Here is a 25,075-nt window from a genome sequence, read left to right as displayed (position 1 = left end):
AAAACAGAGGAACAACTACCATTTAAAAAAAGCAGAATGAAAGAACTTTGTGGGACGATATCTACAGACGATATTGACTCAATATTTATAGGAAAACAAACACAAAATAACCAAGAAATCATTCCCAAGCATAAATTGCTTTATCAGGCCTCCCAAACAGAAAACAGTCTGAAAGGAAATCTCCACACCATCACCTGAGCCAATTTAAAGTCAAATTAGTAATGAAAAACTGACTGTCCTTAGGTAAGCCAGAGATTTAGGGACAGAAAAAGGATCAAGAAATGGTAATCCTTCAGGATTGTGAATTCCTTCCAAATTCTTGATTTTACATGAATCCTTCCGTATGTTTAGCTATCTTTTTCTGCAATCACCCATCGCCATTCATTTTACCATTTACTTCCTCCTTCCTTCCCTGATCACTGCTGTAGGACTGTTACAGTTCCTTGTTCCAGAAGTTCAGTTTCTAGCACAGATGCAGGTCACTGCCTACTGAAAGCACAGGACCTCATCTCCACCTGCAGGATGATGGCCACTTCCTATGCAGAGCTCTGACCTTGCGGCATGTGTATTTCTCACCATCAACCATTTATTTGTGATGCAAGGTAAGTTGCCTTAATTCTACTATGGTGAATCAGCTCTCTGCAGCCATCTCATTGCACAGAAATACTTGGTTTGTTTAAAAATGTAAAAATCTCACCACAACATTATTTCTAACATTAGGGACTCCAAAGAAAACACAGCAGTATTTCTGATTTTTAACCTTCAGATTTTCCTTTAAATACATTTTTGAGTTTAAAACATTGGAAGCCAGATTTTAAGCACTGACCTACAGATATAAAAAAACCATACACACTTCTACTCCCTCTCTGCCTCTCTACAAATAAAAAACACTTGGAGCTTTTTGTTAAAATGAGTAAGCAAAATATTACCCTATCAGCACTTTAAGCCTATTCTTCTGTGCTAATCATTTTATTATTAAATATTCACACAATTGCACAAAAAATATTCTGGGATGACATTATTCATGTCCTAATTTTTGCCTGACAGAATTTGGCATGAAGCTGTCAGTCTTTGGTTTAAGGGACTTCAGGGAAGTGTGAGGGGTTTTGAAAGGGCAACAAATACATTTACTTGACAGAGAGAACATGCAAAGAGAGTACATACATTTTTATGAATCTTGCCACTTTGTGTGAAATGAGTTATGCTGGTCTCATTTATTTTAAACAATTGGATACCTTCAGGGACAGATTTCAGTGCATTTCTGATACCGATTAGAATTGCCAGGATGCTTCCCCACTTTGTGTAGAAGGGACATGAATGAAGATAGTCTTACTCATTCCTCATTACTGTCATAAGAATGTAAACCAAAAAAAAATTGTATTTTGATCTAAACATCTCAAAGAACAGGGCAGACTGTGCCCCTGTGATAAGAGCTGAAATAGAGGAGGGCAGGGAAAAAAGGGGACGAGGGGATGATTTTTTCCCCTCCCTCATTCTCAGGAATTTTAAGATGTTATAGTCAGCAACCCCCTTCACATACATTGTCCAAGTTCCGGAATGATATCACTGCAAGATGAAGCCAGAGCTTTCCCTCGTTCCCAAATTTTATTAAATACTGAAATTTTTACACATAGGGAACCTTCCATTATTTCTATTTTGGCTCTGCACCAATGCAAGCACTGCCAAAAATTCAAATACAACTTCCCTTGAAAAATGTTTAGTGTGCTGAGATCTATAAAGATTATTTCCCAATTTGAATTACTCCTCAGATTCTTATTGCCCGAGAAAACGTACAGAAGTTTACAGAACATTTTGACTAACCTTTTTTCTTTTCAGGCACACACATACTGGCCATATAGCAGGAAGCAAGCCAATCAGGCAGACAGAGATTCTTCTTTTAACCTTATAATGAAACTGAATAGATACAATAGATACCTCTAATTTCATACAAAGACAACCTAGGAAGCATCAGCTTTTTTTTTTTTTTTTTTTTTTTGGTAATTACAGTGATATAGCTTTTGCTAGTATAAACCAGACATTGCCACAGTTGCTTATTTAAACATGTCATTTCACATTCCTTGGTTCCTTCTAATGGTGTAATATTTCTATATATTACCAGAACGGAAAAATTGTTATTATGAACAGTTTCTTCAGTACTGCAAAGAACAAGAGCAGCTACTGCCACTACACTCAACAAACATTTCTTTTACCCTTATGATTTGTTCAAAGCCATTCTTTAAAGATCATTTTCTGGAAACAAGGCATATATGCAACTGCTTCACAGCTAAGTAAACATCTTCAATTTTTGGTAGCTCAGTAGTGCATCATAATCTACATTTTTTTCCTCCCCCTTTTACTTCCTATTCTCATTCAAGTATTTTTTTAAAAGAAAATGTCATTGGCATCTCAGATCACCCACGATCAACCTTCAAGACGCTGTTTATGCTGATTCCTGAGACAAATGTTAGTCTAAGAACACAAATACCTTTTTTTCCCCCTTGAAAGAACTTGGATAGTGTAAAATAAGATGTAAAAAAAAAAAACCAAACCTCATCAGTAAAACCCATTCATTTTATTCGTTCAAGTATTCCAATACTAAATAACTCAAAATCACAACAATCACTTAGCAATTGATTAATCACTTAAAGCGGTTTTTTTTTTTTCAGTACATACATTTGCATTTGGAAAGCAATCTTTGTTTAATAAACAGAACAGACCATGGAATTAGAAAAGCAAAGGGTTTGAATTGAAAAAATGTGATTAAAAATTAATTAAAACTAGATGAAGAAAAATGTAGATTCACAGAGCAAAAAATAAACCTAACAAATCGAAGGCCTGTAAATCTAATGCTGATAGTCAATACTCTTGATTTGAATAGTACTAATTAAACAGGTTAACATTATTCCTATATGACCTGCCATAACAGTTACTAATCTCTGGATAAAAAACAAGCATACATACATATTCTTTCTAATCACAATATTCATGCAATAGAAAATTAAAGCATGAAATGATAAACAACAGAAGCAAGCTGAGTTCTTGCAACTTCACATCCTAAGTCTGCCTCCAACTAAGTCTTAAAAAATGTGACTTGCTGCTTCTATCAAAAAGACAGAATGCCATACTGTAACCATTATTCACAGAAAAAAGACTGAAGTGCTTGAAGGTGGCTCCACTGTTGTACAAAAATTTAATTACAATAATAAGAATTACAGGCTTTGTGTGTGATGCATTTTTTTTTTTTTTCTGAAATGGAAAGGCTACCAAAAGCCTCAGTGGGCAACTAATTAAAGCCTTCTTGTACTGTTGTTTGAACGTAGGCATGCACGCATTATTTTAGCTCATGCAAAACTACGAACACTGAAAGAAGGCTGAAGAATTTCAGACAGTATTTTTAGTGTTTTTGTTTTAAAATACCTCAAAAAATCTCAAAAATCCATCTTTTTCCTACCTTAACTGTAAGTTTCCTTTTCAGAATTATATACCTGGCTCTGTCGCTTGCTAACATGCATATTCTGGGGAAAATTTTGGGAAATAACCCCAACATTTTTTAATCATTTTGTCAGTAGTCTGCAACACATGTACATTTGAGAAATAACATACGAAGAGATCTCTTTTAGTAGCAAAATTCACAGAAAAGAAAAACTTCCTTAAAACAGCATGTTATTTAAAGTAACGCTGTAAACTCACCTATAAGAAAAACGTAAATCAGAGTTCTTGAAATCTATACAAAAAAATCAAAGATTTTCAGGTACAGTCTGAACCAAAATAAAGGTGTGAGTATGTTATGAGATAGAGACATAAACTTTGATTCCATCCTTCTAAGAGAACCCGTTCCTTCCCTCCAGTGTTTTCCTTTAAGCCAAGTAATCAGTGTTTTATGAGATCTAATAATAAAACTAAAGCTCCATCTGCTCCTGTTTGCACAAATTGCGTATCTGGTCATATGGTATTAGAAGTCCAAATGAGAAAGACATACTTTGTATTTCGTATATTGCATGTTGCTGTATTTTGTTGATTATATACCTGCAAATCATTTCATTTGCATCGTTTTAAGAAAGGTATCACCAAAATAAAGCCAATGATGCCAGATATACAGATATACAAATACAAATACTAAGCCTTTCAAGATCAGACTACTTTGATTTTACTTATCCAATCTTTGCTTACAAACTTCTTAATACAGCTAAATAACTGTAAAACTATCAGCGAAGTAGGTTTACAGAAATAATTTTAAAAAAAAACAAGTTTTTCTTTAGTTTTCAAGTGTTTGTATTGTAAAAATTGGCATGAAGCAATTCCACCCCTTAACAAACAGAACATTTTATAAGCAGTTCGGTGCAAAACATGCAATTCATAGCAAAAAAAGTGTGAACAATGAACCAGTTTTCCTGCACCTCAGCTTTGCTGGCAGGGCTGGCACAGTTTTCCCGCTCAGGTGACAATGCTACTGAAATGCTGCTAGATCACTGTGCAAAACAGGGGTTTATGTTTTTTTAAGTCTACGTATAGAACCAAAGTGGTGCTGCTTTGTAACAGCAAAGACTTTAATTAATGCCAGAAGAACCAACATCTTCATACTTGAGTTTTTCTGTAAGGCACGCATAACCTATGTGTGCACACAAGATCTCCACCAGACTTTTATTACTAAGTCCTGTAACTTCACAAATAAAAACACCTCCCTCTCCAAAAATACTAAAATGCCTTTAATGCTTTCCTTGTGTGTGCTTCCATCTCTTTTAAGGGTGCCTAAGGGCTAATTCTTCCTCCCTACAAGAGTAGCGCAGTTGACTTAAATCCTGAGCCTATATGCGCCACAACCAAACAACTTCCAAAATCAAATAAACCTACCGCACTTTCTAGGAGGCTTTAAAGAAGAAACAAGCCTTTCAAAGGCGCGAAGAGCTGCAGCAAACGCTTCCCCCTCCATCCCTGCCGTGCACGTCGCGGCGCTAGGTTAGGGCGTGACCTAACGGCCGTTGGAGCGCCCCCCCCTCCCCCCCCCGCGGCTGCCCCGCTTTCCAGAACATTCTCCGCGCAGGCCCAGCCGAGGCCTCCCGCACACGGCAGCAGAGCCAGTGCTTACAAATTACACTACTTTTAACTGATATCATACCCGAACATCAAACTTATCCTAACAAACACCAGGAAATGCAAAGGAAGAAAAAAAGTAATACGAAGAGCTCACCGACGGCCCCAGAGCGGGGCGTGGCTTCTCTTGCTGGAGGGCGGGACGCCGAGGAGCCGCATGGCGAGCGGCTGGCCGCCATTTTGTGCCGCAGGCCGCGCGTGGAGGGCGCAGAGGAGGCGGCCCGCGCCTGGCCGCCATTTCAGCCTCAGGCCTGCGGAGCCGCGGCGGCTACGCGCGCTGCGGGCCCAGCCCTCCGGGGAAACGGTTCGGAGGGCCACAAAGGAGAGAGAACGTGCGTTTGGCTTGGTAGCCAGGGAGAGCAGTGCTTAGTTCGAATGTGCAGTTATAACTGGAAATAGTAGGTAGAAATAATGATTGTAAAGCCCATTGCACAACTGCAGTATTCAAAACCACAATATGTACTGTGAAAAAATGAACCCAAGACAAAGGCCTTCTATTAAAATGAAGTGCTTCTATTAAAAAAGATATAATTACAGATCTTCTACCAAGCAAGATTATTTTTTTCTGAAGTACATACTTGCAAATCAAGAAGCTCAATCATATTTAGATAATGACAATTTGAGATACATTTACAAAGCAACTTGAGAAAGAGTAAAATATAATTAAAGGCAGTATAGCCAAATAAGAACACCACATTTTTGAGACATCTGAATGTTACCCTTCCTCACAAAATAAATTAAAAAAAAAATACTTTGCCCACACTGTAATTTGTCAACTGCTCAGGAAATTGGCATGTCTTTGCTGCTGATTTATTGGTTAATCTCAACGATTCATTGCAGAAAAGGCCAACAGTGAATTACCATGTGAGGAAAATTAAGCAGCACATTTAAAAAGTGTTTAACTATACAACCCTTAAAAGCAAATTTCAAAGTTATCATAAACCTAGCTCCAGTATCTATAGGTGCTATTGGAGATACTAGTTTAGCAATTTCAAATACCATCCTCTTTTAAGCTATGTAACCTGCCAAGTGGCTTTGACAATATTTTGTTTCTTAAATTGAGAGAATAAACACACAACACTCGCTTGAAAAATGTACAAGCCCATTGCTCTCCAAAATATAAAATATAAAATACAAAATATAAAATACAAAGGAAGTACGGAAGATAGTAGTCTTAGTTATTAAGCAGAGGATGTTTCTATATGTTAACTAAGCAAAGAATTTTATTTAAGCTGATGACTTACTCCTCATGCTTCTTGCAGTAGGACTACTTACTACTTAACATTAAATAATATTTGAAGTGTTAAAAAGTATCTGTACTCCTGACATACATTACTCTTATCTTTGAACTGTACATCTTCATAATGCTGCTCATTTAACATAGTTTTTTAAGACAAGTGGTATAAAACTAAAGGCACAGAGCTTCAACAAGAAAAGGAAACTGTGTGAACTCCCAAGCGAGTTGGCCACTGGGGAACGGGACTCTCAGGTGCTCCTTCCCCTCTTCACTCATACACTTAAGTAGCCTTTATAAGCACGGAAAAAAGTAGCAGCTCCAGGTGATATGTCTAACAATGTTGGTAATAACTTCGCCCCTTGTGCCTGCCACAGAAGTAAGCATACCTTCAGCTGAGCTAAGGTGATAGAGTCATCGCAAATTCAACTCCACTTGTTGCTGTGGGACATGATTCAAAGCTCTTTTGTTGTCAATTGAAGTCCTTTGATATGTACAGTAGGTTAGCAACAAAAACATTGAATTACAAGGGTAAACTTACACCCTACAATGCAATGTTGTGCAGAAAAATATCAGAGGCAGCTTAAAAGTTTAGATGCCATTTTATACCATCAGTTTATGCACTTTACACCCTCCTTTTATATTTACATACATTTACACACTGTCTAGGCTCCACCTTAACTCCATTTTGGTCTCCTGTACCCTACTGCTCCTTTTTGGCTGTGCCAAAATTTCAGAAGATCAGTCTCAATTTATTCCAAGTAAGATTATACATGCATATTCTCCCAGCAGTTCTGCATTAGTATTATTATTGTTCAGAAGCATGCAACAAATCTGACTGTAGAAGGGTTGCATCTCTTACCTAGTGCCCTAAATTCGAACTTTTCTGTCCCGTTTTTGTGACTGAGTACACACCTGCAGGCACTGAACTTTCCATGCCATAGCACATCATGGACACCTCACACCACCAGAAAATACCAGATCACTGTGTCTCAGTACTTTGTCCAAACCAAGTCACCAAGTCTCGCAGTCAGAGACTTAGTTACCGGTTAGAGATCTGTGACACCTAACAAGCATGCAGGGTTAGTAATATATATGGGACATAGAGGTGTATAGGGACTAGCAGGAAAGGAAGAAAGGCAGGGCTCAGTTACAGTCATATCTGACACCGTAATTGCTAAAACTGTCAAATAAATGCTAAGTAGAAGTTTTTCACCCCAACTTAAGGAACAGAAGGAGAAACAAAGTCTAAATATCATCAGCTGGCATGTGAAGAATTGGCCTTCTCACCAATTCCAGCTAAGGTATGCAGATGTCTTTGTTTCACTTGCTATAAACACAGCAGTTAGAACAACAAAACAAAAAACCTCCCACAAACAAACAAAGCAGACACACACATGGAAAATATTCAAATTATTTACAGGAAGATCTAGCTTTGGCCACCCTGAGACTACACAAAACCAAAGCTAATAGAAAATTTGTGTGTAACCCACCAAAAAAAGACTACAAAACAGACTTAGAAAAAAAAGAAAAAAAATCTACAAGAATCAGCTTTTTAAACTGCCAGTAAAGCTGTCAGCAGCACTGTCCAGTAACAGCAATGTGGGACCAGATTCAATATATTCGATATATTTCTCTGCCTAAGAAAATCCAAATTTCCATTTCACAGGCACAAATCATACGCAACATGGCCTGCTCTCAACCTCTTCTATTCATACTCGTTCAATTAATACACAATATGTAAATATTTACTGAGACCAAAAACAGCCTAAGAAAGAACATGACTCATTTGCCTGGTATTTGAGACAATCTTCTGAGAGATGCAGTTTTAAATTCTCTTAACCAAAGGAACTAGGGAATTGGCAGTCATCTTTTTGTACTCATTAAATATTTTCTTCATTTTTCCCTTCTTTGGATGAGAAAAGAAACAGTTCAGATTGGCTTCAAAGCAAAGCAACTTCCAGGTATTGTGACTCAGCAGTTTACAAATTCATAAAAACATCTCTTATTTGCAGATATGTAACTGTGATTGCTATGTGGAACCAAATGGATTATCCAGAGTAAGAGAAAGGAGAATTATTTGTCTGCTGAATAACATTGTCTAGAAAGTACACAAGGACTGTTACACCACACCACCAAGTCACCTGCCAAGAAATCATGCCAGAGCACATACTATCCAACAGGTTATTGCTGAAAAATCCATTGAGAGCTTATCAACAGGCAGTATCAAATTGCCAAAGGGCAAATAAACAGAACTAATTGAAGAAACCCAGAGCAACTGCTCAGAGGCAACAAGATGATATGCGCTTGCGTGCACAGCAAGTGTCTGTATCACGATAACCTATTTCACTGCATTAGGAACTGAAGAGATCTAAATGAGAAGCTGCGTAGCATTCTCAAAGGGGGTGCTGGCTGCATCAGCACCACCTCATGACAAGTGTCACATTCACATTTTAAGCAACCTGATATCATTTATATTATACCTACAGGCTCTATTATAATGCTGTTATAGCAATTTAGTTTCTGCATGACATTATGCCAGATGGGTTATTTTACAGACGTATTTAATCAGTAAGAATGAAAAGTCTCTCTCCTTTCCGTATTACTCTGAATCCTGGGGTGTATGTTTTACTTCTTATGCTGATAATTCTACGTTCATACCACTTTTGAAATCAGTGATCACTGGTTAATCACGATAGCAGGTCATCTCCTTGGTCCTTATTCTGCTACTCCAAGGGAATTTATGGGACCTGGAGTCCTGCTTCAGAGGCAGCTGAGATCCCTGACCACAACACCGCGAGGAAGGCATCGCAAGGGAAAAGGGATCTGGCCAACACACAGTCTAGCTCTGTTCTACTATCCATAGGCTCCCCAGAGAGGCTGCAGGATCAAGGATGGCAGGAGGGTGTCTTGCAGCCACATACAGGGCATAGGCCAGCAAGAATAATCCCACAGAATATATGAGCTGTCCACATTCATTCTGATTTTAATGCTTATTGATTTTATTATACTGCTCTTACATGTTGTCTGGTAGCACTTTATAAATGTTTCATGTAAAATAAATAATTCAAGAAACACACAGCCTTCTTCAGCAAAGTTTATGACATCATGAGAGCTATTTTTTGTTACCATGCTGACTGCAGTGATGGAAGAAAAAGGAGAACTGGGATCTAGACATTCCAACCGTGACCATTTTCCAATTCGCTGCTGTTATTTGTGTTGCAGCAGCAATATGTTCAGAACTGTATTTGACACAGAATATAACATGATTCTGTCTCTTTTAGTGCTTTTTTTTTTTTTTACACTTTTCTCTAACCCTTGCTTACAAAAATGTGTTCTTATATATAAGGGATTGGAGTTTAGTATATTTTAATGTTATTTTGCCTTTATTTCACCATTATTTATTTTCCTTTTCTTTGTTTCACTGCCTTCAGTAGCACTTGCATACTCATCAAAGGGAGGAACTGCAGCACTTTCAACCTGAGTGAATAAATTGCCCTTCAGCTTTTTAACATCTTCTGGTGAAGCCACAAGGCAAAAGCTAACCAGTCCTGTTGGTTAAAATCTAGCAAACTCTTTCTAGCACCATCATACCTTTCCTCAGGCACATTCTCCCTCGAACCCTTCCCTTCAGTTCTTGTGCACATCACTACATCAGGTATTTACCCATTTGACACCTGTAACAGTGGTGTCAGTGGATTCTTATGTCAGCACTTTACCATTTATACTAATCACAGACAGAATTAATAGGTTATAAAATATAAGTATCTGTGCTTCTTAACACTTCCAAACTTAGCTCCTCACCCTTCTGTACCGAATGCTTCCCTGACTTCACAGGATCATTCCAGCAAGTTGTAAATTACATGAAACAAATAAACCTGTGTATGCGTGGGACACACACAGAGATGGATGGCACCATGCAAGACCTCCTGCAAGTTGTCATGAAGTCAAAATCCTGCTCACCTCCCAGAGGTAGGATGGCAGACGGAGCAAATGGGGAAACGGATGGGGAGATGGAAGGATTCTACTACATGAGTCTGGCTGTTAAGAAGGATTTCTTCATGCATTCATATAGTCTCTAAAAGCTAGTCAAGATGGAGTGGGAATTCAATTAAAATTTAATAAGCATATGCTCATACGTCCCTGTTACCTTCACTCCAAGGAATCACCTTAGAGATGGGGCCACACACATCAGTGGTGAAACATGGAGATGGGTCCTAAAGCGCAGTGCGGTTGGGTAAAAGGCTTCTCATCTCAGGTCCAGCCAAACAGATTATAGATGGCAGCAACAGGGAGGAGCTCTGTTAGAATGAGTGCAACAGGACTACCACGCTAAGGCCAGCACAGATTACAGGACCGGAAAAGATAGTTATGATCATTGTTTATTCTCCAGAATAAACAAGCCTTATTCTTTTGTCATTTCCTTTTATCTGTTCAGAATGTAAGGAGAATTTTCCAACTTGTAATGGCAGGTGATAGGCAAATGGTACCCATTGGTACTAGTGTAGTAATTTAAGTACAGTTCCATGCATTCCAAGCCTACAAAATATGTAGCCATAAGCCATGTTATACCAAAGCTGCTGTTATTTCTTTCAGTGAAATTCAAACAACAACAAAAACAAAATCAGTAATTTTCAGTTATAATTCATAGCCTGCTGCTGCTTTACTGGAAGTCCACAACTGGGGTCTTGGTTCACATCTACCTCTAGACAAAAGGTGAGTCATGAAGGTTCTCCCCCTGCAATATCATCTCAAGCTTAGAAATCAAATGACTGGAGCCTAGAACTGTATATAAATATTCATGAAATTGCTGGTGTGAAATGTTCCATTTTCACTAACTCCAAATGTGGATGGTCCGTAAGAGGAAAAGAGGGTCTGGTTTTGTTTGTAGTTAAGAGAATAGCCATTAATGCCTTATGTAGGAATCATTAAAAAACACCTTACAACTATTAGACTTCCTTGCTCAAACCCACTGAAAGTATTTAACATTTTAAAATGCAAAAATAATACACAAATATTTTACTTAACAGTGCAGTTAATTCCTACTGGAGGAGCATGTTTCCTAATATCAACAATACTTAGTTGACTGATGTCCTCTCTTGGGAATCACAGGCTTTGTGATAGACTTTGTACAGTCACAGAAAAAACTACAAAGGGTTAATAAGATCTAGAGCAGAAAAACAAACTACAAAGGGTTAATATGATATAGAAAGAGTTTAGAAAGATCGGTTGATTTATAAATGCCCCACTTAGAATATACATGGTACTTTATGAACAGGCAGTTGCCCACACTTTCCACAACCATGTTGTAACATATATATCAGATAGGTAATACATGTGTTTAGAATAGCAATGCCTTGTGGTAGCTCTACATTGGTGTAAAGAGCTCCCGTGAAGAGCAGTGCAGAATCACACCCTCTGTAGAGCAACCCGTGTGACCTGTCTACTGGGAGAAGCATCACCTTGGCTGTTTTTTTCATTTGTCTTATGCCTTAAGTGGCAACGTGTTCCGCACAACTTGCCTTCAGACAGTGTGGCCTGTTCATTGAGTTCTTAGAGGCCCTCTTCTTCCTCTGGATGCTGAGGCAGTTTTGATGTGCCCTTCTGCTAGCAAAGGGTTAAAAACTTCTCTTATGTTCCTACAGGGTTGTAAAAGAAACTGCTGAAGCTGATCAATGACCACTGTTAAGACCTGGAAACCAATTATAAACCTGAAATTTGTGATGAACAAAGCTCTGAAACACTAGGATGAAAACTACTGAATTAGTCCAGTTCATTAAAATCATTAATAGTCATGAAATGAAAACCACCAGAGTCCAAAAAGGCTTAATGCCCTATCCATATTAATTAGATGGGAGCAAATCTGAAGTGAAAAGCAGCACATGCTTTGTAGAATTAGCAATTGCTCTCTACAGACTACACAGATCTCTATTAAAATTCAGTTTAATTAAAATTGATCACGTTAAGAAACTGATGTGGTTAATTAACTGAATTCCTGGACTTCTTTTCATACATTTCACAAATGCATTGTACACAGCTTTCCTGGGTGACAGCTTAGGTTGCAGGGAAAATCTTGATTTCACAGGTTAATGCTCCATGCTCCATGAGGCCTAAAGTTCCCATGTTCCCACTAGGAGAGCCTGGCAGTGCAGGGACAACAGGACATAGAAATTACCAGAACCTACAACCGGGAAACCTGACCAGAGTCTGAGCAGTCCGTGATATGGAGCAGTCTCACAAGTTAAGTTCTCACAAGTTCATTACAGTTAAACCAAATAAACTGGAAAGAGATAAACAGACACACATAGAGTAGACTGATGCAAGCAGCCAAGGGATCTAGCCCATGGAATTAAAGAAGTAATACAAATAAGGAGGTTGCGGCCATTTCACTTTTCAAAACAAACTGGCTTCATCCTAAGCTTCATCAGGATGCTTGAAATAGCAGGGCTTGGCTTAAAGCCTAAATCTAGAGCAGCTCAGGAAGGTGGGGTTGGCCAGGATGGTGTTGCACAGAGGCACAACTACTGTGGTACCTCCAGGTGTTTGCCCCGTTGTCCTCTGCACAGGCAACAACTCCCAGAGCTTTAAAGCTGGGGTACATCACTATTGCCCTACCAATTTCAGGGAACAAGGCTGACTTACATTCAGTGAAGATTTATATTTATCATGTCTTTGTTCAAAAGTAAATGCAACAACAGAGGAATAGGCAGGCTGAATTGTGGTTTTTAGGTCCTACTGGGCACATTCTAGGATTTGCTTTTCCATAACCTATTCATTTGTGCAGGCTATAAAAGCAATTTGGTGATGAGGTACTGCTGCAAGTAATTCTGTATTTCAGGACATCACTTCTCGCCAAATATCAGTTAATGGTCCCAGGCCGGCCACTCATATCATGTGGTACAAAACAACACAAGCATAGCTGTCGCAAAAGATGCGAATGGACTAACAGCAGTATTGATGTAGCATACAGAAACATGTTACAACATCTAGGTCATAACCTGAAATGCCACCCAAATCATTTCCCATCTTTCCAGGCAACAACATGACATAAGGAATCTTCAGAGATTCAGCAATTAAAAACTCGGGATAAAACTCTGAGGAGACTTCAAATATACAACACAGAGAAAGAAAGATTGTGGCCAAGCAGCTCCTGAAGGAGAGCGAGTCTCAGGTTTGGAAGTTAAAACAAGTCTAGATGGAAGCTAAAATAATTACTGAAGTGTTCCAATGTAATTAATATGTAAGATTTAACACACTTCTACATGCCTTTGATTTATATTCCAATCTATATAAAAAGTGGTATTGAACTTTGTATAATCACATTTTGCTCTTTATTATTTCTGACAGCTATGTAAGCTCTAAACTGATTTCTTTTTCCCCAGAATATATTTTGCTAGTTTGAGGATCACTGTTACCATTCAGCAGAGATGCTGTACGTACAGATGTTGTATATAGGCTGCCTGGGCATATGGATGCAGACCCACAGACCCACTGCATTCAACTCCAGCACTAGTGTTTTTTAAGGCAATGTCTGACTAGCATATGAGATACATGGCTGACTCTTAATTCCCTAATGGCCAAACCCCTGTTAATGCTTTGGCCTGTTGCAGTAAAATGATCATAGTTCAAGCGATGTAAAACACACGCGTTCAATCATTTTCCTTTTCCCTAAAGGCAAACACTTTCTTATCAAGGCGAAACAGGAGTCCTGTGCTGATGCACTCTGGAGAGCCCACGTTCTTTTAAGCCTCATCAGAAAATTGAGCACTTACTGCAACCTATCATTTGGAACTGCCGAGTAGAGGCAGCAGCATAATGCTGACTGCGCCTCCTTCCCCTGCTTGTTTGCATTATCTGGTGCTGCATAAACCAAAACAGACGCCTTACAAAATGAGGGCACTCCAAATCTAAAATCAAACAGAACTCAACTCCAGAAAAGACATTCCATCTATTCATATTTACATCAGGTTTTCATAGTCAACAGTTCAAACACCAGCTATTGAGAGGAGATGCTCAATACGCTTGTCTTGGAAGAGGGGTTGTTTTGGGACAAGCAACCATGAAGAGAGCAAGTCCTAAGCACAGTAGGTCTGCACTTGACACTTGAGCACTGTCCTTTCATAATCCTCCTCGCACAATATAAAGGGAATATTAATGTTCTGAGAAAACTAGTGAAGATACCAGTACAGCTGGATAAAATATAACCAAACAAAAAGAAACCATGTGGCAATTAAAGCAGGTTCTCAGATTCTCAAACTGCACCTTCAGCCCCATAAAGAATTGCCTTTTTTTTTTTTTTTTTTTTTCCTCCAGCAAAACCCAACGTGCTTTACAGATTTTCAGGGAAAAGGGGTCACAAAATAATTCCATGTCACAAACATACATGTTTCTTTGCACAAATCAGACTTACTACTAAATACTTAGGAAGAAAATAACAAAAAAGAGTAATGCTTAACATAAGACCAAATTATCATCAATTTTGCAACCTCTCAAAGCTACTAAATAGCCTAAAACCTAATAAAGTTACTGAGTTTACTTACTCCTGAACTATACATGAAACAAATAAAATAAGAAACCCTCATTCTGCACTGTTAAGTACTGCTTACATGCCAACATAGCTTGGACAGATTAGGGTGAAAAAAATTCCTCCTTTTTTCCAAGAGGTTAAAAACTATTTCATAAGCAGCTAACAGCCCAAAATATCAGAACTATTGAAATATTAACCAAATGGATTATTTAAATTTTAAAAAACATTATATTCCTTTACACTGTTGTCAACAAAAGAATACTTCCCATGACTTTGGAAAGTAGGTAAATTCAATAATCCCCTTTTCTCCCTCATCTGGATTTCCAAATTCATCTTGGGTCCATAACATGGAGCAATGGGTACAGAATGCAGATTTTGGCCAGGGATAGGGTAGATGTAAATCACTTAAATGAACATGTGGAAAAACAGAGGCAGTGCCAGAAAAAGTTACTGCTGGATCTCATTTCCAAAGTCAACCAAGGTATATTAAAAGGAAACACTGTACAAAACAGAAATTTTCACCATTGACTTCGGAGAAAGAAGAAAAAAAAAGCAACAGACAAAAATTAATTCTAGTAAAGTAGTAATGAAGTTACACTAGGGCCAGGTTGAGCACAATATCTTGGCAATTCTTATGCATCAAAGCAATGACTATATAAAATTCATGGCTGGTGCCATCCTACAAACACATTTAGGGACTGCATGGGATATTATGGATTGTTTCATTACTTCTGATCATTTTGTAGGCACATAGGTGAAGTAACAGCTGCAGTCAAGATGTGGAGCTGATATTTACTTCCCCCTGGTTTCTGTATCACAGCTTTGCAACAGGTCAATGGTCACAGTCCATATTTCCAAAAATGTCTATTTGTATTCTTGGATACTGTGAAGGGACTCTTTCATACATTCAGCATTAACTGCTTCTTAACATTTCAGACACGTAAGGGCATTTCAAGGCAACGCTTATACTGGTTGTCATCTTACAACTTGAGGAAGTTCTCAACACACTTGTTACTATGACAAAATACAAAGGTGTTCTGTCATTTTTCTTAGTGTGACCCTTCTTCCTGCAAAAATTGCTGATACTTAGAATACTTGTAGACAAAACAGCCCACATGGAAACTGCAGAAAAAGGAATTAGTGATTACATCTGTTATGTAGAATAGTCCTTCTACTCTGCAGAGTTGCACTGGAATGAAAATCCCTTCTCCTTCCTGCAGTTTGAGGATGCAATGCCTACTTCTGATGGACAAGTTGTTTTATGTGAATTACATATCTTGTCATGACAGCCTAAAAGTACTGCTACAATATTTAGCTGGACACATAAAGAAGTTGTTATTGGGAAAATACGTGAATTATATTTACCTTCAGATTAAACCCTACATCTTGTCTCTGAACAGAACAATTTAGTAAAAAAATTACAGGTTAAAACACGTAGAAGACATGGAGAATGAGGGACACGAAGGAGGATGACATGAACAAAATGTCCCCCCTCAGTCAGTTGAGTTACGGTTCGTTGTATCATACCAGAGCGCCTGCTTCAACAGTCTCTTCTTGTGCTGTGCATGGAACGAGGAGCTTTGAAGCTCCAACCTCGTGTGTTAATTTTGCATGAAAACACCATCTGGCCCTGAACAACCAACTAGGTGACGGATCTGTCAAAGCCTAGATATGGTCAACGTGACAGTGAAAGGTCAAAGAAGGGTCTAATTATACACCTTAGTACTTAGAGACCATGGGCACTGGAGCAGGAACATAATCACTCAGGCCAAACAAGGCTCATTTATTATTTTAATTATCAGTGAATCAGACATCTCTCAAAGAGTTGTACCTTCTAAAATAATTATGACTGTTGCTCAAAATAACTGTCTTGCCTAGTTTGTCTCTAAAATAACCCCATGACATCCCCTAAGATAATTCCCTGCTCATAGATTTAGAATGCATTAATCTTCTCAATCAAGGCATATTAACACACTTAGAGTATTGTACAGTTACTCACAAAAAAAAAAAAAAAATCACAGAAATACTGAATTGCAGAGATTCAGAATTCCAAAATTGGGAAATAGCAGAGTAAAACTAACTGTAAAATTCTATTCATTCTAAACATTTCACACTGGAAGATGAAGTACTGCTAGAGATATGAACTATAGAAGACCTGAGTTTACAGTGTTAAAATATGGCACAATGATTATAAAAAAATAAAAATAAAATAAAAATTTGGTACCACTATTCTGAAAAAAATACCTCGATTTGCTTCCCTTTTGAATACAGGGATTGCCTGGGTTATTTCAAAAGACACTCCAGCCTCTTTTGGTGTTTAGCTAGCTACTATATCTGTCAATTTGTCATGTAATCAGAAGTGCAGGAAGCACTTACCTGCATTTTCTCTGTATTTGTGGTATTTTACATAATATTCCCTTCTTTGCACAGTAATACTCACCCCACTTGTCTACTGCACGTTTGGAGATGTGTGAAGAGCCACCTCCCACAGCCGCTGTCACAGAGATGAGTGGGCTCCTGCCCCTCCAAATCATCTCAGCTGGGTCATGATGTGCAACAAAACTTTGCCAGGTCAGTTCACTGGGGATCTTCCTGCTGAACTGCCAGCCTAGCTGCCCTCTCTATGAACAACTGCCCTCTGCTAAGTTCCTGATGTGGTGTCCTGACTGCTCTTCAGACAGCAGATCCTGCACCAACCCTGCTGAAAACCTAGGTTACTGACTGCTTAGAGGGCTTCCTCTTTCCATCAAAGGGTCTCAAGGGTGCCCTTACAACTTAAACCAGTGAAAGAAAATAGTCCACAGCTCAGCAAGGAAGACACACTCATATTTAACTGACATGAATTTTAAGCTACTATTCACCATGCTGAAGTTAAGAACGTGCCTAGTATTTTACTGAACCTAGGTATTAATAGGGACAGTACTTCTAATACTAAGCTAAACGGCTCAATTTCCCACTCCCTTATATCCATTACACATCATTTCACCGCCACTAAACCCAGCAGTTGCATAACATCAATCTGAAGTAAACTAACCCGTGTTTACCCTATGCATTAGATGTGCTGAAGGATACACTCAGACATGCAGGGAACTCCATAGTCTTGGTCACCCCATTACCTTCTTGGCTTCATTTCCCTTCTTGCTCAGACACCCGTTTCCTTCCAGAGGAGAGCAGGACACGGGAGCTGTGACGTGTGACATGTGCTCAGGTCAGCTCTGACAGTGTCCAGAGAAGCCTTGACATGCACAGCCTGGACCCACTGTCAACATCAGCGTCCCAGAGCCCTGCTGAAGGGTCACCTGCACCATAGATACAATCACAGTTACTGCAGTTCTAAGCACTACGCGTAGTATAGTTTGTAAAATACACTTTTAACAGTAATAAATTATTAGCATCAGAATTTAAGGCTCAGGAACACTTTTTCCATTTGGTTTAAGTGCGGTGTTGAAAAACAACAACGTGTTCTCACACATTTGACTGAGCTTCATATTACCATGTCCCATGAGGCCTTGGTTACAGTTCAAACATACATATTTCCCCCATGTTTATAAAGCATTGGATGGAAAGAAAAAAAAAAAAAGGAGAGAGCTGTATCATCAAAAGAGATGAAGTAAAAGGCAGAACTAGAATCAAAGATACTTATTAAACAGAAAAAGGTAATAAACTGGATCATTTGCTTCTATATTTATGCTTTCAATCATTAATCAAATCCATTTCCATTTCTAATTTTACAATTTTTCTTTTCTTTTGACCTTTAATAAAATGTTTCAATTGATCAGGGTAATAAAAATATGAATTATATGAGCTGGCACAGACAAAGAAAGACTGTGGAATAATCTGTGCTCCAGATATAGCAAGGAAAATGTCTGTGATTGAATATAGTCTAAAAGAGAGCTGAAAAAATCCTAGTATCTCATATTTCTTAGTTTAAAAGCTAAAAAAAGCAAACTTTTTTTTAAACTATGATAAAGCATCTGCTCATTAATATATAAAAAACTACAACATTTTAGCACAAGAATAGTTCCTCATTTTTTCTTGAAGTTTGTCAGCTAGTTCCCAAACACAAAGTGCCTTAGCCTATTTTATAACATAAGCACTTAAAACTATTTTTTCAGGTTTTCTAAGCATCAGTGCAGAAAAATGTTATCTGCAATGTAATCAAAGAAACTGAGCTTGCCTACCAGTAATATTATTTGTTTCAATAGCTTTCCTTTGAACAGTAAGTATTGATTTTCTACAGTGGAACACTTACACAAAGAGCATTAAAAGACAAATTATTTTTCCTATTTTTGTCCTCCATCCTATTAAGCGCCATTGCTGAAAACTCTAAGAGCGCAGTCACCAGAGGTTTAGAAGTTTGAGTTGAATAGATTGACCATTTAAGAGTTCTAGATAAAAATCTATTTTTTAGAGTCCTTGCTACGAGGCAATGTCACTTTTGCCAGAAAGAATGACGTTTTCCTTGGACACGCGCAATTAGCTAAAATGCATTATTCCATTACTATCTGGCCTCAATTACCTGTGCCCCTCAAAGCATTCCTCATAAAAAGCACGGATAAGTGAAAGGAAGCGCAAAAAAAGGTAAGGAAAAAAAAGCACACAGAGAAACATAACAGGGGACTGGGAGAAAGACGAGGCTAAACGGGAATCGGGATCAAGATCAGAAGTGTGTTGAAGTGGCAAAGGAAGGAGGGGAGTAAGTACCTGGAGGCAGTGAGATGAGCTGGGAGGTATTGGGAGGCAGCAGGAAGATTTGGGGGAGCAAGAGAAAGGTCATAGCAATGTTAAGGAGTGGCAACAAAGGGAATGATGGTTACTGGGAAGTTTTATGTAGATTTACAAAACTCTTTGCGTGAAGGAGAAATTCATCATGACAGGTGGTTCAAAACTTTTCTTCCTCCTTCAGGCACTACCACAGACTGCTACAGCTATCCAGTCACAACAGTCTACAAGGATTAAGGACTTCAGCTGGCAATAATCTTCAGCATCTCCTTTTCAAGTAGCAACAGCAATTTTTTGACTTCCCGACTCTTAAATACTTTCCTTCTAAGGTGTTAGACAGCTAATAGTAAGCCAAATTCAGTGGGATTATTCATATACATATACATATTCATATATACACACATATATATGTGAACAAATAATTCACAGTATTGTTGCCACCACCATTGCTGAACAAAGAATGACTCTAGAGCACCGCCAGGGCCTGCAGCAGGATCACTGGGAGATGTGAGCTAACACCTTCTCTTTGCATTCCTCCCACATGTTTGGGACTAGACAGTGTCCAATAAAAGACAGAGTTTCACAAAGAAAGCAGTAACATTTAACTTCTAAGCTTTAGATCCCAAGGCGGCAATTCAGATTGCAGTCTTATGTCTACCATGCATGCAGGGACTTGGTATTTCAAAGTGAGATTCAAAACAACTAGCACGTTAAAAGTCCAGAGAAAAAATTGAACTCAGAGCATCTTAAATGCCTGCTCTCTCCAAAGCTAACACTTTGCCCAGAGATACAGACAAGTGCTAGAACACTGTGGACCATCTTCGAGGCGTAGACTCTTTTGCCTATTCTTTATGAAAATTAATTGGGATTTTATATTTTGGTTTTTTTTTTTTTTTTTTTAAAGTGACTGGAAAATGAGGTGGTGCTTGCACTCCTCACCTCGATCCATGATTGTAATGCTCCTGTCTTTGCTGAGGGTGTAAAGGGCCAGGCTCAAAGCCTTCCTTACCTGACAACATGCAAGGCCAGGCTTCCCAGCTGCAAGGAAATGGCTTTTCACACACCAGCCAGAATGGGATTCCTGTGATTCCTCCTTGCACTAGGAACACTGACCTGAGGGAAAAAACATGTGAAAGAATGAGCATGATCAGTCCTGCAGGTAGGGGACTTAGCTTATCGGGGAGCCCGGGAGCAGGATCTCAGTTTCCCGGCCTATCTGGGGATCCCTTCTGCTCTAGCGGCTGCTTCCTGCAGAAAGTGCAAACTGTCCTGGGAAGAGAGGAGGGAGGCAAACACACTACCCACCACCTCAACCACGCAGCTGCCCCACCAAGGCAGGCCATAACAGCGCTCACGCTGTAAGCTTCAGGCTCTCCTTTATATTGCTGTACACACTTCTCCATTTTACAATTCACTCTCTTCTAAGGTCTAACAAGTTTCAGTCACTGTTAGCTCAGCAGAGCAGAGTCTGCCCGTGGAAGAACTTCTGCCTTTGTGTTGCTGGAGCAAAGCGCCTGAAAACACTATGTTATTGGGACCAGAGGGTTCAGAAGAGCAACCACATTTAAAAAAAAAAAAAAAAAAAAGGCTAAAGAAAGATTAAAGGAGAAGAACTAAGACGAAAACCTCACTCCCAGCTTAAGCAAATCTAAAAATCTAAAAAAATCTAAGAGGTAGTTTTGATTGCTACAGTGTGGTGGAGTATCCGCACCAGTTGCTGAAGGCTCTGGACTAATAAAAGAATACTCAAACAAAAAGCATTTAACTCAAAGTGCACATTTTTATTTAATTAGAGGTAAAATCGAAAGAACAGTAATAGGTCAATAGTAATGACTTATTACTTCCTTTATGTGGCACATTTACAATAAATGGTAATTCACCATTAAAGAGATATATTAATTTTTTTTTTCTGCTAAAGAAATTAACGTTAGTCACATTGAGAGAGAGAGGGCTCTCCATTTGCAGGCAGAGGATTTGCATTCAGCAATTCAATCTGAGGATATTGCAGACCTCATTCCCCCTTTAGCAAGGCAGGAAGAATTAAGGCATAACCACACATGACATCATTGCAGCTGGACGCTGATGGGCTCCAGATCGTTTCATCCCTGCTATTTGAAAAACATTCTCCTTTCCAGTCATTAGACTTGCTAAATGGATTCACCTGCCTTACCCTTGGAATCATTAAAAAAAAGATTTGGCACACAAGAGCCTTTCTTTAATTTTATTCTCATAGCTGAGGTACTATTACCTCTTAGAAAGAGCTAAATATTATTTTTCACTGCACTATTTTTTGGGGAAAAAAATCTGCATCTACATTTCCTGCTTTTGTTTTCAATCTGGGCAGGTTTCAAAGCTCTGATTAATAAAACACATGCAACACGGGTTCCTGGACAAAACCCACCACTACCCAGGGACTGCTTTATGCTTTGCTGTCCTCAGTAACTGCCTGTTAGAGCACTGCAAAGGAGGGAGGATTGGTTTACTGGTCTCCAGCCACCTCTGGTAACTTCCTTCATTACCTGACATGGAAATAGAGAGCAACTATTTAACACTCTCCCAGTCTCTCAAAAACCACAGGCAATTTGTGCATTCACTACTACAGTATTCTTAACTTCACACTCATTTCGAGCTTCTACTCTACAGGTGGGATTTTCAAAGCTGTCTCTAGATCATTAATTTCTAATTGGAGACCCCAGCTGTCTTGGCAAGCTTTGAAAATCTCTTCCTAAATTATCAATGTTCTACTTCCTGCTAACTTGGGTCTGCAATAGAGGTGACAGGACAAAACTTTCCGAGACTGCTGTTAATGTGGAGAGAAAAAAAAAAAATAAATATAAAAGAAAGAAAAAGTAAAGGAAAATAAATAAAAAAAGAAAAAAACAAGACAGGTTCAGGTTCAATACCACTGTGCTTGGCTTCAATGTATATTCAAAATAAGTTTAAAATAATATAATCCAAATGCAAAAAAAAAAACAGCTTAAGAGCATACTGAAATATTATATATGCAAGGTATTTGATAAAACTCAAAGTAAGGTATCATTCTAGATTCAATCTTTGCAAATAATTCGTTACAAATTTAACACACAATACTTGAAATGCATAAAACAGGGTTTTAAAATTGTATCTGGAAACTTAACTATCACATCCTATTGGGTTAAGTATGTTATAATTACTAATTAGATAAAAATTGGAAGATTTCATTCAGGATGTCTGGGACCTAATGAAATTGAGAGAATTAATTATATTAAATCTAGGGCAACAGCAGGAAAAATGGAATAAATCATTTGGGAGAATCTCACCATTCAAATTTGTAAATAATTTGAAACATGTCTCTCCCTACACACCAAAAAGGAGGAGGAGAGAAGGTAATCTAATCTGGATCATTCCTGTTTCAAACAGTGAGCATTCAAACAAACTGAGTTTTCCAGTTAAAGAAAAAAAAAATCAGTCCTTTAAGACTTTAATTATTCATTTCTCTACCCAAATTGCCTCTCTGCCAGAACAGTTGTACAACTGGGGTATAATAGCTTTGCAAAATGCTCTTAATGACCTTGAAGCAGAAAATTTGGTTTAGTTTGTCACATTAAAAAATAAAGGTTTTGAGATGCGGGTGTTCACTCAGTGCAGTAAGCAGGATGCTGCTGGCTCTCCTTACGGTTCAAGCTGCTTGTTTCAGCCGCTGCTCTGAGAGTTGACACAGCTTCATCCTGTACTTATGAGAACTATGCAGAACACTCGACCCCCAAGGACACTAATCCCCCCGGCCTCGGGGAGGCAGCAGGAACTTGTCTGAGGTTACACCGGGCAACAGAGCCCAGCAGACAAGACAGCAGCACCGGCCAAGTAAAAGGCAGCTGTGCTCCAAAGTACAATCAGACTGTAGTACTATATCTCTTCAACAGATTCAGGTTTCTCTACTTTCTAACATCACATTCGACTCCTGCTATGGTCTTATGGATTAAATACTTCTCTCATTTAGTCTGACTGGAACTGGTAATCTAAAATACTTAAAAATTAATAAACTCTCTGCAGCAGCTGACTTGCAAGTCAGTGCATGCTGTCTGTAAAGATACAGCATAATAAATTTTGGATATTACAAAATGCATTTTGCATTCTGAGCATCACTAGGAGATGCATTTGCTAGTTTTTGGTTTAGACAGTCACTGTGTATGCATTAAACTAAGTTCTTCTTAAGGAAGAAATTCAGGCTATTTAGAAAGGGACAGCATCAACTGAAGAGGCAAAATACCTGAGTAAAGGCAGCATCAGGATTTTCATTTCATGCACAGTTCTCTCTGTGACTTGTCCAAAGATTTGTTTCAGACTCAGTTAATTCTACATTCTTCATGTTTCAAGCTGTGGGAACACAGTAACACCAAGCTTGACCATGTTGAGATATTCTTTGAATATCTCCCATGTTAATGAGAAAGAGGTTTGCATTTCCAGGAGATCAACAGCCAAATTGGTGCCTTTTTAAAGAGGTACTGATACCAAAATGCACAAAGAGCTCTCAAAGTCCAAACTAGACACCAAGTTTTTGTTGTTGGTGGGTTTTTTTTTTTTTTTTTTTTTTTTTAAATGCTGTTGTGGATCCCATAACACTGGAAATCATTTCGGCAGAGTGATTACAACTATTGTTTTGATACCATGTTTCACTAAGAGGGATAGAGCAACCAGCTAGGCTGGATTATCACTGTGACATTCAAAAGATGAACAGCACTCATCACTATTTAATCAAAGTAACTTATCTTTCCTACTTTGATATTACAATTTTGAGTTGTGAACAAAACGGACATGACCACCAAACATATAATTTTGACTATCAAGTACAAGATTGTCCTGCATTGCCTTACAGCTGCTGAATTTGGTGTATATCACCTTTGTGTGATCAAATAAATATTCTTCCCTTGAGCAGCACACCACTATCCAGAGAATACTATGGATGTAGCCAATTCCCAGGAGATCTTCAGTAGCAGAACTGCCATTCTCAACCTCTCGTTAAACCCACAGTTTCATATACAGATACCAAATATCTCATCACTATTTCTGGCAGTTACTCACTACTGTCTAGTCCATAACACTAGGCTAATTTTCGTGAAAGTCTAGAGAATGAGAGCGAGACACAACTAGTTAAAACCTGGAAACTAGGGAGAGAAATTACTTAATTACTTGCCCTGAATGACTAAATATACTCACGTACCACAGAATTAATTTAGTTTTTCAAATTAAAATAGATAAATTGCTGTAGTCAGAAGAACCTCTGAACATTTTAAAGGAAGAGAGGCAGGCACTTTAGTGGAGAAAAGCAACGGTATGTTAAGTGAATTCAGTGCAGTGTGAAATATTATGCCGTCCGGGAAGGAGCCATCCTTAACTCATGGCTAAGCTGAGGTGCCCAGCTGCTCGGCTTGAAGCTGGCACCGGGGCCCCGGCCCCCGCGTGGTTGCCCCAGGGCTGCCCCACGCAGGAGGCCCTCGAGCTGCACGCGCTGGGTCTGCGTG

General features: G+C 38.7%; 1 protein-coding gene across 2 annotated transcripts in view; it reads right to left on the bottom strand.

Moving 5' to 3' along the window:
* MPPED2 (metallophosphoesterase domain containing 2) overlaps positions 1-20,680 on the bottom strand; it is a 149,414-nt gene extending 128,734 nt beyond the window's left edge. Inside the window, exon 1 of one of the 2 annotated variants that reach the window (XM_026041186.1) lies at positions 20,584-20,680. The gene's annotated coding sequence lies outside the window, so the exon portion shown is untranslated. Of the gene's footprint in view, positions 1-17,968; positions 18,009-20,583 lie in introns of those variants that run through there. The other variant, XM_026041185.1, reaches the window with a different exon arrangement.
* Positions 20,681-25,075: the final 4,395 nt, after the last annotated feature.

The sequence above is a fragment of the Nothoprocta perdicaria genome, unplaced genomic scaffold, assembly GCF_003342845.1.
Source record: "Nothoprocta perdicaria isolate Ctin4 unplaced genomic scaffold, notPer1 scaffold_28, whole genome shotgun sequence".
NCBI classification, from domain to species: Eukaryota; Metazoa; Chordata; class Aves; order Tinamiformes; family Tinamidae; genus Nothoprocta; species Nothoprocta perdicaria.
The sequence above is the reverse complement of the archived record's forward strand: the minus strand, read 5'-3'. Positions and strand labels throughout refer to the sequence as shown.